Source organism: Dendrobates tinctorius, unplaced genomic scaffold (assembly GCF_039654945.1).
Source record: "Dendrobates tinctorius isolate UK_male_01 unplaced genomic scaffold, ASM3965494v1 ptg000112l, whole genome shotgun sequence".
NCBI classification, from domain to species: domain Eukaryota; kingdom Metazoa; phylum Chordata; class Amphibia; order Anura; family Dendrobatidae; genus Dendrobates; species Dendrobates tinctorius.
The window spans coordinates 2,552,726-2,566,756 of NW_027361780.1; positions in this window are offsets into that span (position 1 = coordinate 2,552,726).

A 14,031-nucleotide genomic window follows, 5' to 3' on the forward strand; every position below is an offset into this window, starting at 1 on the left:
CAGCTGATACATGCTGCCTGATGTTAGGGCAACATATAAGAGGCAGTAGCTGTATGATCTCAGTCAGGTATATTTGACTCTGAAACACCACGGCAGAGCATGCTGTAGACTAGTCGGACAGGTGGGTCCACGGCTAGAGATGAGCAAGCTTAAAAGTTTGGGGTTCATACCAGACGGTGTCTGTTATATGTGGTTTACAGCTAAACACGAACTTCTTCCGGAAGTCCGTTGCAAAGTTGAGTTCTGGAGGAAGTAGAGGGAAAGAGAAAGATGTGCAAAAGAAAAACAATGATTTTCCAGCTCAAAGCTTCGGGTCCCCATTGTTCTCAATGGGGTTCTGGTTCAAGTTTGGGTGCAGTTCTGGTAACTGAATTGACCTTTGGAATAAAGTTTCGGTTGTGTACCAGTACCCAAACTTCCACGGGTCCTATCATCCCTATCCCCGGCGGATTCTCACCGCCCACTGCCCTGGATTCACAAGTCTGCCTCCATGCACGTGTAGGCTGCATTTAAGGTATGTTTTTCTCTGAAGTGCCGCAGCGTTTCAAACGTGAGTCAAACATACTTGGTTGAGTTCATACAGCCAGTACCAGATACATACTGTGGATTGGGCAACATGTATCAGCTGTCAGGGTTTTTTAACATCTGTTTGACATTTATATACATCAACACTTAAATAATATACATGATCAAATACAGTTTCCTAAGTTAATAATGGCAATATGTCTTTAAAAATAGTGTGCAATATGGATGTTCCATGTGGGATTTCGATTTTTTTTTCACACCCATATACTTGAATGGGTGAGACCATGTTACGATTTATTTTCACATGGCTAGAATGTTTGTGCGAAAGATAACATCAGAACAGTCCTTTTGAATTGCATTGGTCAGTGTTCTGTCTGATTTTTACTCGGGCAGGACACATATATGATATATGCTTCTCTGAACGAGACAGGAATATGCAAGAATGTTTTATAGAGTTGTAGTGTAAGTTATTACTGGGTAAAAGTGAGAAGGTGTCACAATCTCTTAAAGTCAGAAGAAGATCTGGAATGGGATAAGCTTGAAGTATATTACTTGGGAGAGATCTTTGAGTGTGGATACAATCACTTGAACCTTGTATGACACAATAAAAACAGGGTTGATTGTACTTTCCATTCAGAATTCAATTGCCACTTCAGGCGCCCTTAAGCAGATTAAAAAAGAAATACAAGGCTCAACATGAGAAGAGATATGTGACAACCTGGCATTGCTGAGGAGCCGTGTTCTACAGCCCTTTATCGCCAGTGACACTGAAAACATTTAATACAAGTTACACAATTCAATCGGAATATTTGTTTATGGCCACTATATTAGTTATTGTTACTATATTGCTATATTATAATATATTATGTGTCACTATATTAATACTTGGCTTGTATTACGTAATGCTGAAGCTTAGAGATTAAGGTTACATTTACAAATACCTTTCCAATTTTACATCCTTTTTGCCTTTTTTTTTTCCTCTGACTGAACATTTTCATTTTTTTTTTTAAATGACACTTAGCAATCGATCATTTACAAATGGATGAAAAAAAGAGGGGAAGCTGAAGCAAAATGATTGATGTCTTCCGTTTTTCATGGATTCCCATAGACTCGGATAGTGAAGTTTGATCTGCCAAAACAGATGAGGATAGGACATCTAATGAGTTTAATAAAACAGACACGCAGATCTGTTAAAAAAAGTGTGAATGGTTCTATTAATCTCTACGAATCAGTGTACTGTCTGTTTCCATATACATACGTAGCATACAGATGAAAATAATGGATGTGTGAATGTAGCTTGTCAGGGTCCTTTTATAAATGATCATTGACGATGGACCCTAAAGCTATGTTCGCACAAGGTCTTTTTCACAAAAAACGCAGCATTTTACTGTCCCAACAAGGTGAATGAGATTTCTGAAATCTCATGCACGTGTTGCTTATTTTTTCCTCACAGATTAGAAGCTGTTTCAAATCTGCAGCATATCCATACTTTAAGTGTTCTACAACGTTTTTCACCTATTTTAAAGAATGATGAAAAACCTCATCAAAGGCTATGTGCACACATTCAGGATTTGCAGTAGAAAATTGTGCTGCAAATCCTGATGTGTTAAGAACTGTGTAAAATATGCACATTTTTGTATGCGTTTTTGTCGCAGATTTTTCCACACATTATTATGGATGAAATCTGCTTCAAAATGGCTGCAAGAGTTGACATGCTGAAGATCTGCAAATCTGCAAGAACAAAATAAGCGATGTGTACACAAGACTTCAAGAATCTCATTCACTTTGTTGGCACTACAAAATCCGTCAGTTTTTGTGACAAATCATGCACGGAAAAAAAACATGACAAAAATGTAAGTGTGCATATTCCCCAAAAAAGCATTACAAAGTGACAAAATGCTGCCAACACATCAGGATTCACAGCAGTATTTTCTGCTGCAAATTCTGAATGTTTGCACATATCCTAATTCTCTACCACTCACCATCCCCTCACTGCTGTTACTTTGAATAAATAGAGCCCCACTTAGGTACCCGTATATACTCGAGTATAAGGCCTGTTTCACACATCCGTATTTTACCATCAGTCAAAATCCGCCATTTTGCAAAAAAAACGGATCCGCCATTTTGCTTGGCGGATCCGTTTTTTTTCCCATTGAGTTGCATTACCGGCGGATCTTGACGGATGGCCATCCGTTGGATCCGTTTTTTTTGCGGATCCGCCAAAATGTTGGCGTCCGCCGACATGCCTGGACGGACAATGCAACGTTTTTGCTGGCGGCCGGATCCGCATTTTACATTGCGCATGCCCGGTGGACTTGCCTCGCCCGCAAATTTAACCCTAAACTCTGTTCGGGCGGCTGAAAAATTCTCTCGCTCTCTCTCTCTCCCCAGACAGCGGTTCCTTTAAATTTCTTCCTTCGCCGGATTCGTCAAAAGAAAACGGTCCGGTGCCACACGTTGATGTCCGTACACAGGTGGATCCGTTTTCCGCCATTTTGGCGGATTACAACTGACTCAAAAAATGATGTGTGAAACAGGCCTAAGCTGATCCAAGTATAAGCCAAGGCACCTAATTTTGCCACGAAAAACTGGGTAAACTTATTGACTCAAGTATAAGCCGGGTATGCATTGTCCCCTCATCCCTATCCTGGTATACATGGCTCCTCCCATCCCTGTCATTGTGTGTTTGGTTCCTTATCCACTATCCTTGTATGCATGGCTCCCCCATCGCTGTCCTGGCATGAATGGCTCCCCCGTCCCTGTCATTGTATGCATGCTCCCCAGTAGCTGTCCTGGTATGCATGGCTCCTTATCCCCTATCCTTGTATGCATGGCTATTTATCCCCTATCTTTGTATGCATGATTCCTGTTAAAAAAAAAAAACATCCTACTTGCCTACCTGCACGCCCTCTCAGGCACTGTATCTCGTTCATTCTGTCGCCAGCAGCTCTTCCGGCCGAGCAATCATGTGGCCCCGCTCATTAAGGTAATGAATATGCACTCCACGCCTGTTGAAGTGGAGAGGCGTGCATATTCACTACCTTAATGAGCGGGGCCATGTGATTGCTCAGCTGGAAGTTCTGCTGGTGCCAGAATGAACGAGATACAGTGCCTGAGAGGGCGCGCAGGTAGGTAAGTAGGATGTGTGCTGGAAGCCGGTGGCTGGCACTGTGCGCCATTACAGCAGTGTTACAGGCTTTAGCCACAGCCACCGGCTCCTGCCTCTGTGGCCTGTAGCTCCGCCGCTCCCCCTCCCCCGCTGTCTTTGTGGGACAGTTGACTGGTGTATAAGCTGGGGGGGCGTTTTCAGCACAAAAAAAGTGTTGAAATACTCGGCTTATACACGAGTATATACGGCATTCATTAATTTCACAAGGGCAATATAAAGGTCTCTAGAATGATTCTAATTGCCAGTAGTAGTTGTAATGTCATATTGAAATGTTGCCATAATAACTATGTGGCCTAAAGTAATAGTCTTACAAAATGAACTGTGTGGAAACCCCTGACAAGGGTGTTGCCTTGTTTGTCAACGTCATCATTTTGTGAATGATTAGCTCTTTTTTTTTACATTCAACATAGAAGATATTTCTCAAAAGATCAGTCTATACAATAATAAATATATTTTTATGCCATTGCCTAATTATTAGACTTTCTAGAGAAAGGGACAAAAATTAAGCTGTTATTCCCAAGCAACTTAAAACAGCTTATTTTGGGACAACCTCTTTTAAAATTTATGACAGTCAGCAGATCACCTTGGGTCCATTTTCCTGCAGCTCTTGCAAGGGACCTTACAAATTCACCATCACAGTAAACATCCATATGGTTAGATTTACCCAATGAAGCCCAAAAAAATGTCCTTTCACCCTCTATTGGGCCAATATTTATAGGTTATTCCATGCAAGACTATGAAGTAATAAAACGTATTCCATGTGGTAAGGGGTCTATTTTTACAAGGGGTGCCCAAAGGCCACATATCTCACTGTAAGTCTGTAGTTTGAGGTATATCTTTCCAACATTTATCTTCAGTGTAGGCTCTATACGTGATGTGAACGGAGCCAACTGTTTTGTTTTATGTATAAAGTATGTGAAAGGCTTTTGTTTATCTGCCAACAAGTCATAAAGTAGTGCACCAACCAAACCCTTTATAGATCTTTTTATTTGTTCGTTCTCCTCTTAAATGAGACGTGTGGCACTCAGTGACTTCTTTTAAATAGGATTTTATTGAAAATTTTACTTGGGCATCTTTTATGTTAAATGCTTAAAAAGTTTTATAAGTGATCTTAGCAAGAACTTATAAAGATGATATTGTAAGTAGTGTGATTCGGAAACCTTTTACGTAGAGAGCCGGCAATGAGTGACTGATACTACATACAGGGTCGGACTGGGGTGCCTAGGGCCCACCAGGGGAATTAACTCTAGGGGCCCACTCTACAGCTTCCATAAACATTTTTTATATAAGGACAGGGATGTTAAACCTACTTGTAATATATCTCATTAGAAAAATAAGTATCTGGCAGCAGCCAATGATGAGTCCTGATGTTCCTGAGCTCTCGGTTTTCTCTACACCTAGCCCCTGATTTACAGCTTTTTTTTTTTTTTTTTTTAACTGAATTAGTAGTGGGAGCGAAGAAAGTCGGGAACTCATGAATACTCAGGACTCTTCATTATGCGCTGGAGTTTCCAATACAAGATTTTGGTACAACTGAGTGACCCAGCATTCTGCTATGGGGATCAGTCACTAGTTTGTTATTCTTAGTTAGGACATCATGAAATCAGTGACAGAGTCTCTGTAACAGAATCCCTGGATAACACCTTTATGGTAATTTCACCCTAGCGAGTCCACTGCAGGATGGCCACTGCTTGTATCCCACAGTGGACCCACCCGGGAGTTGGATCGTGCTGAGATTATACAAATATATACTCCTATATAATGCTGGGTGCATTATATACAAAGTTATGAGTCAGAGTGAAATCCTTGTATTGTATTGGACATCTCTTTAAAGGCTCTCTGTCAGCACAGAATGACTGTTCAAACCAAGCTCAGATCATCATGGGGGCCAATCATTTATATACACCTTCCCACCTGCTTGTTTTCCATCCATCTCTGGTTCTATGAAGCCAGAGCTGTCAATAAAATTAGTGGGGGGGTGGAGAATGATGGAATAGAAACAGGTGAGAAGGTGAATTTTCATGATTTGCCCCGCCGTGAAGCACCGAGCGGCAGGACATAGTTTGAACAGTCATTCTGTACTGACAGAGTCCCTTTAAGGGTAACTTCTCACCTTGAGAAACACTATTTATCTGCACATACAGGGTTAATCGGCAGTTAGATGGGGTTTAAAGCCTGTTTAGCTGGCGTAATGGAAAAACGTTGACTACAGGGAGAAAATTAAGCTTTATTCTCCCTTCCGCCAGTCGCTTCCTGTAATGGGTCGGTGCAAGTCTCTATACTGTGCCCCCTCATCACACTACCTCTCGTCAGCATACTGTATCCTCCTTTCTCTGCCCTCACCCTGTCTCCCACATACTGCCGCATGGATATACCTCCCCCCAAACTACCTAGTCTCTGTTCTGTGTCCCCTCACACTTTTCATACACACAGATACGCACATAGAAATTCACAGTCAGACAAGCGAACACACAGAAATGTGGACGCGCGCTCACACACGCAGGGAAGCATGCACACACACACACACACACACACACACACACACACTTGAAGACACATATACACGAAAAAGCACATGTAGACACATACAAGCACACCCAGAGAGACATGCACACACACACAATCACATTCAGACACTCAAAGACACACAGAAATGCACACGTAAACACAAGACGGACGCACGGAGACATACATATGCAGACATGCAAACACTCGAAGACATACACACATATGTAAACACAGGCGCAGACACACACACACACACAGAAATGCATATGCAGACAGGCACACATACCCATACGTATGCACACACATACACACAGGAATAAACATACAGGCATACACAGACATATACGTACACATACAGGCATATACATACACATATACCATGCATACATACAGGCATATACATACACATATACCATGCATACAAACACATTCAGGCATATACATACACATACACCTACATGCATACACATATTCCATGCATGCATATACATACATACAGGCATATACATACACATATACCATGCATACATAGACACATACAGTCATACATTCAGGCATATACATAAAAATTGATCTAAACAAACACAAACATTAGAGGTGTTAGTACCCTACCTCTGCTTGTTTCTAGTCCATCACAGGCTTTATTGTAGCACTTCTCCATCAGGAAGCAGCAGGGAAGGGTGCGCGGAGTTATGCCACTTTTACCAGACGTGGCTGCAGCTGTGTCTGCTTGCTTTGATGCGGCTGGGCGTGCAACCCCGGCTGTTCTCCTGCTCCGTGGCCCAGCCTGCCAGTGTTCTGTGCATTCCGGCTGTCAAGTTGCGTGCGCGCGCCCGCCCTCACATTTTTAAAGGGTCCGCGACCTCTATTTTATTTTTTTATTATTTTTTTTAATTTATTTTCAACCCTCTCCTGAAAGGGCCCACCGGGGATTAGTCTAACCCTGCATACATATATTAAAAAAATTGCAGAAAAAGTAAAGTTTTACATGTGCTAATGTAATCGTTATCTTCACCAAGTCTGCTGCTTTTGGTCTTGTCTGTTTATGTAAAACATGAACCAGAGTTAAAAGAAACAATACTTCATACTGTTGAGTATTGCCATTAGGAACTGATATTTGTTAAGTCATGGTGGTTTCAACACTGATTAATATCAATGGTTCAGACATGAGGATAGTGGCAAGAATGCTAGTGGAAATCCATTCTGCTTTATGGCACGTCCTAGTGCTGTCTGTTATTTCTCAGACAGCACACGAATCCATAGAGTTTCATTGATCCACAAACACATCACTTTTAAAAATAAATCCCTGTTTCCGGTCCATGAGACTGAGGGTATGTCCTATTCTCTTCTGATTTGCAGATCAGACTCTGCCATTAAAGTCTATGGGCATTTGTTTAAAACGAATGACACAGTGAAGACAGGCTTTGTACATTAGAGTTACATCCGAGTTTCATCCATTTTAACTTATCCATTGCCGAGAGTCAATGGATAAAAAAAAGTTCAGACAGTGTACCTGCTTCAGTGAGAAAAAAATGGATGACAAGAATACTGGAAGAAACTAGCATGATACACAAGAGAAAAAACCTGTTCGGCATCTCTTGGAAGGTAACACACAGATGTGTGAATGTGTGTGCACACGATGCAGATATCCAGCGGTTCCGCAGCGGATTTTACCGCACAGAAACGTTGCATATCCGCATTGTGATGTACAGTAGCATTAAAATCAATGAAAAAAAAAAAAACCGCTGTGCAGACGCTGCGGATTTTTCCACGCGGTTTTCCTGCGGTACAAAATCCGCAGCATGTCACTTCTTTTGTGCGGTGTTCCACCTCCCCATTCTTCAAATCCGCAGGGGGAAAACCGCACAAAAACCACAATAAAACCGCAGGAAAAATGGAAGAAATCCACAGGAAAAATGCAGGTCATTTGACCTGCGGATTTCTTCCATTCTGCGCGGAAAAATCCACAGGACAAAAAAGTACGTCTGCACTCAGCCTAAATGCAAAGTCCCATAACTGCAGCTAACAGTCCCCGATGCACTAGACCAGTGGTCCCTAACCTTTCTGACCTTGAGAGCCACATTCAGCTTAGAGAGAGGGTCGCGAGCCACATCCTACCCCCTTCAAAGTAGTGTCAACCAAAGCCCCCATTACAGGTATAGTGATAACCAAAGCCTGTACCTAATGCACCAAGCTGGCAGACAGTCGCGAGCCGCAATTCATGGGACTGCTAGCCACATGTGGCTCCCGAGTTACAGGTTGGGGACCTCTGCACTAGACTGTTTGGCCTCAAAAATATGTTTTCTAGAGATGTGACTACTTTATCGTTAACACCAAATATTCATAGCCATTGGCTTGGCATTCTTGCATGTGTGACATGCTGCTTATTTATACAATCTAAATGCTAGTACACCAAAGGGTAAAGGGTACCTGTCACTAGGTTGTTGACAACTAATCTGATAGCAGCATAACATTGAGACAGAGACCCTCATTCCAGCGAGGTATCACTTTCTGAGCTGCTTAGTGTAGTTTTCATAAAAATCTTATCAGCATGAGGCTATTACTAGAGGGCTTGTATAATCCTGCTTCCAAGTAGTCAAGAATATTTATGAGACCTGTATAACTCTGCCCCACCCCTAATTGACAGCTTTCTGTGTACACTGTACATGGGCAAAAATCTGCCAACCAGGGGTATGGATGGGAATATATGGAGCTCTACATTCAGAGAATTGCTCGATCTGCAACAGAAGAAATTTTGATTTTATAAAAATGACAGCATGTAGCTCAGTAAGTGACACATCACTGGAATCAGGGTCTCTGTGCCTACATTATGCTGCCCTCAGATGGGGTAGCAAAAACCTGGTGAGATTCCCTTTAACCCCTTTCTTACATCGGGGCGTAATAGTACGCCGATGTCGGACTCTCTCCCTTTGATGTGTTCTCCAGCAGTGTGCCCACATCTTTCCCGGCATATGGCAGCTGTTTTGAACAGCTGACATCTGCCCGCAATAGCCACGGGTGGAATCGCGATTAGCCACTTAATTACCGCTGTCAAATGCTGACCGCTACATCTAGCAAGCGCTTCCAGAAATCGTGCGGAAATCCGCCCTCCAGTGACCTGCTTCGTGTGATCGCAGGTCACCGGTATGTTGGCAAGACAACCGGAGGTCTCATGGAGATCTCTATGGTTGTCAGTGCCTGCTTGCTGTGAGTGCCACCCAGTGGTCGGTGCTCATTGCAAGTGAGTAATTCTATATAGAGGCGATATGATCATTGCCTCTCTGTAGCAGAGCCGATCGTGTTTTGGCAGCTTCTAGTCTCCCATGGAGACTATTGAAGCATGCCAAAAGTTAACAAAAAAAATAAAAGTTCAAATCACCTCCCTTTTGCCTCATTCAAAATAAAAAATTTTTTTTAAAAAATAACATACATATATCTGGTATTGTCGGGTGCAAAATCGCCCGATCTATCAATAAAAAAAGGATTAACCTGATCGCTAAATGACATAGTGAGAAAAAAAGTAAAAATGCCAGAATTATGTTTTTTTGGTCACCGCGACATTGAATTAAAATGCAATAACGGGCGATCAAAAGAACGTATCTGCACCGAAATGGTGTCATTACAAACGTCAGCTCAGCACACAAAAAAATAAGCCCTCACCCAACCCCAGATCACGAAAAATGGAGATGCTCACATGGCCATATTGACAGAAAAATAAAAAAAGTTATGGCTCTGGGAAGAAGGGGAGGGAAAAATGAAAACGCAAAACCGAAAAAGGGCTCCGGTGGTTAAGGGGTTAACTTCATAAATAGAACTCCAATATAAAAACTTGTTATGTATACATTTTATAGTACTTCTCTTTTTTAGAGATACTTAAAATGTAAATGCAAAAATGTAATCGATTTTTGTATCCCAACCGAGCGCTACTGGAACCGGGTCAGGAGTTCTCAGGTGCACAGCAGCCACAAAAGCTATCATAGGCAGGGAGAAGGCCAACGGGTTTTTCTTGCTACAAGTCCTCTGTTTTCGGAGTAAAAGATCGGTTTCTATAATAAATCTGAATCTCAAGCAAAACGAAATCGCTGACTGGTCTCTTAAAGGGTAGAATGGACGTAAGGGAAGACAACCATACATTTTGAGTGTTCCCCTGTAGTAGTAATGTAGCAAGTCACAGTAGCAGACTAATGATGAAAAGTTAAAAGAAAGAAATGGACACCATAAATGTATTATATAAAGTCAGAGAACACTGGGAACCAGGACAAATAAAAGAACAAAATATATTTCCAGATCACCAAATCCCAGTGTGCGCAAAACCAAATCCTCTTTAGACGTGTGGTACTGGCTAGCTTTAAGAAAGAATGCTGGATAGCATTTGGAACGCGTTTTCTGAGTGGTAACTTTTACAATGCCTCAATAAACATTTGAAGGTTTTCACCCGAAGGAGCTGGAACATATTCTCCTTTTTTTTCAACCAGGAAGAATAGCCATAGACTAACATGTTACCAGTTATTACTGAGGTTGAGCTATTGCGCACAATATTAGCATATCTCCCAGTAACACATAGCAGTTTAGTGGTAATAATGGGTAAAAGCTATGAGTTTGGTGCCATGGCCGGCAAGTGTCTATAAATAAAAGTAAGGAGAAAATGTACCGTAACTTAAAAAAAAAAATCTACACCTTAACAGCAGAGTGCACGACTGACGAGTTGTGTACAAGTTGCTTCTCTTCTTCTGATTCAGTTTTATCTTTACGTTTGGTTTGATGCACTTGTGTCTTGATTTTAATCATTTTTTTAATATATTTTTACAACTTTTTTTGTTTTCTTTTAGAAGTGTTTTTTAAAAGGACCACTGAGTTAAATGTGACTGTTTAGTAATATTCCTACATGTGGTGTTGTAAGGGAGTGAATAGCACTGTAAATCTATATCCTTTTAGACCTGTAAATGTGGACATGTTTATTTTGGCTGTACAATACCGCTCTACTGGCTGAGACTTCAGTGCTCTGTAAATGGAGTCTGTGCTATGGTGTAATGGACATGTATCTTTTTGAATGTGATGTAAAATTTTGTACAGTAAAATTTTTATATTTTCTATCAACTGAGTTTGTCTTCCAGAATTGCTATTAATTTAATTAAACAGTTAGTATTAACAAAGGTTCTGTATTAGTTATGCAACCAGCAAAAAGTGCACTCCTTATGCTATTGAAATTCTGGATATTTAGGATTCTATAAAGTGAATAAATTCATGCTCTTAAAAATGAATGGATTTGTGTGTTTTTTTATTGTTTTGTTGTTTTAATATGTTGTAGCTGTTTTCGTTCTGACCCAAAGTCAGGCATGCCAGATCACCAGTGAGGCCAAATAAGAAGTTTACGCCCTTAATTTACAAGCACGCTTGGAGACAAAGGAAACTGCACACGGGTCGTGGGCAAATCACTTTATCTGACATAATGAAACACAAGGCAATATTTTATACCATTTACAACAAATGTAACTCTATGTAGCTCATGTAGCCCCCACCGTTACCCAGGGTCACACTTTATTTACCATGTACCCAGAACATGTTGTGGCTGACTATTGAGAACATATATGATAAGAAGTATAGTCTCCTTGAAGAGGAGACTGACCGACTGCTGCATCATGAGAATAAAGTCTAGCAATGAGAGACGAAAGGCAGTTAAAGGCAAACCATTAACCATTCTATATCAATTATAAGATATTTGTGGTGAAAACTTTGTTGAAGAATGTGCACACCTTAAGGCCTTGCTCCCAAGTAGCGTAAACACTGCATTTTTTTCTGCTGCAATTTTTTGTCCAGAAAAATTTACTGTTTTAAAGGTCTCATGCAGATGTCTGGGAAACTCACTCTGAGCACAAACCACAGTACAAAGATTGTCCATGGGTCTCCTGACCCGAACTGGACAGTGTCATATACAGTGTAGTGCAGCAGTAGCCCACTTATGCAGTGATGAGGCAGTGACAAAGTTCAAAGCAAAAGTCTTTAATGTGTTTACTGCACACAATATTAATGTTCAACTCATAAATGCATAGCATTGATGCCCTGTTCACATAAACACAGTACATGATATCCTCCGGATCGCAAATGGGCACATATTTTAGGCGCCGTGGTGTTTTGCTCAGGCTCGTGGTCTGCCTTTATTTACTGCTGGCTCCCCAGCCAAGTCTATGGTAACCAGTGTTTTACAGGTGCAGCCTCACGTCCTGGAGTCTAAGTCCAGAGATCACCGTACTGAGCATGTCCATGATGTAGCATCTTCCTATTGGTGGTCGGACATCAGCTGCTCTGGTGAGGTGGCAGCTTCAGATTGGCCCACGGGCAAGGTCCTGTCTGATTGGACATGAGCCTAGTGTATAAAAGGCTTCCAACGACACCCGCGGGCGCGCTAGTATCATTTGTGGTTGATCTGTGAGAGTGGATACGCTACCACTCTGTTTGCTCGTGTGTGTGTTAGTTATCTCCTAAGTTTGAGCCGACGTCCACGCTGAGCAGGACTCACAGTGGTCGGACCAGAATGGTAGACCGCAAAGGCAGCAAGCGCCTGGGATCCAACCTGAGCAGAAAAACCCCAGCGCCTAACATATCCTCTTGACTACAGTCACTAAACATGCTAGTCCTCCAAAGCAATGACTATTTGGGGGTTTCCTGACCTAAACTTAACAGCGTCACAGGCATACAGTCATGGATGAAAGTGTCGGCACTCTTGAAATTGTTCCAGAAAATGAAGTAATTTTCCCAGAAAATTATTTCAATTACACATTTTGTTATATACAAGTTCATTTCCTTTGTGTGTATTGGAAGAACACAAAAACAAAATAGAGAAAAAAAGGCAAATTGGACATAATTTCACAAAAGAGCCCAAAAATGGGCCGGCCTAATAGTTCAAGCTAAGTAGATAATGATTTTATAAAAACTCATGTCCATTGTGCATTAAAGACATTGTTGAACTGCAGTTTTTGGTGCCTTTTCTCCTCTAAGTTTCTATGGTGAACCTTGTAAATACTTAGGTCCCAAAAAAATGAGAAAGGTATTCAAAGAATGATACCTTTATTTGCTACCCAGAGAAATTATATTTGCAAGCTTTCGGGGCTCAGTAGGCCCCTTCATCAGGCTTAATTACAAGTGAATTTAAGGTGAACCTTAAAACACAAATGCTTATGTAAAATGCATTTTTTAAGTACAGAATGCCAGTGCAAAAATACAATAATTAGAGCACATTGTTATTCCATATTTTAGTGTAGGTATCTGGAGAAAAAAAAAAGCAACATTTTTTCATGCCTTAACCCCCAGAAGTATTTACGTTCTTGCGTTTTCATTTTTCGCTCCCTTTCTTCCCAGAGCCATAACTTTTTTATTTTTCCGTCAATAAGGCCATGTGAGGGCTTGTTCTTTTGAGGGATGAGTTGTACTTTTGAAAGACATCATTGGTTTTACCATGTCGTGTACTAGAAAATGGGAAAAAAATTCCAAGTGCGGTGAAATTGCAAAAAAAGTGCAATTTGTTTGGCTTTTTTACTAGGTTCACAAAATGCTAAAATTAACCTGCCATTATGATTCTCCAAGTCATTACGAGTTAATAGACACCAAACATGTCTAGGTTCTTTTTTCCCTAAGTGGTGAAAAAAATTCCAAACTTTAAAAAAAAAAATTGCGCCATTTTCACCGGTGTGCGGATTTTCGGCGCAATTACTGGAAGTGCATGTTAAATGCCGCTGTCAGTGTTTGACAGCATTATTTAACGGGTTAATAGCCGCATATGGATCGCGATTCCACCTGGCACTTGTCATCTGTTCAAAACAACTGACAAGTGC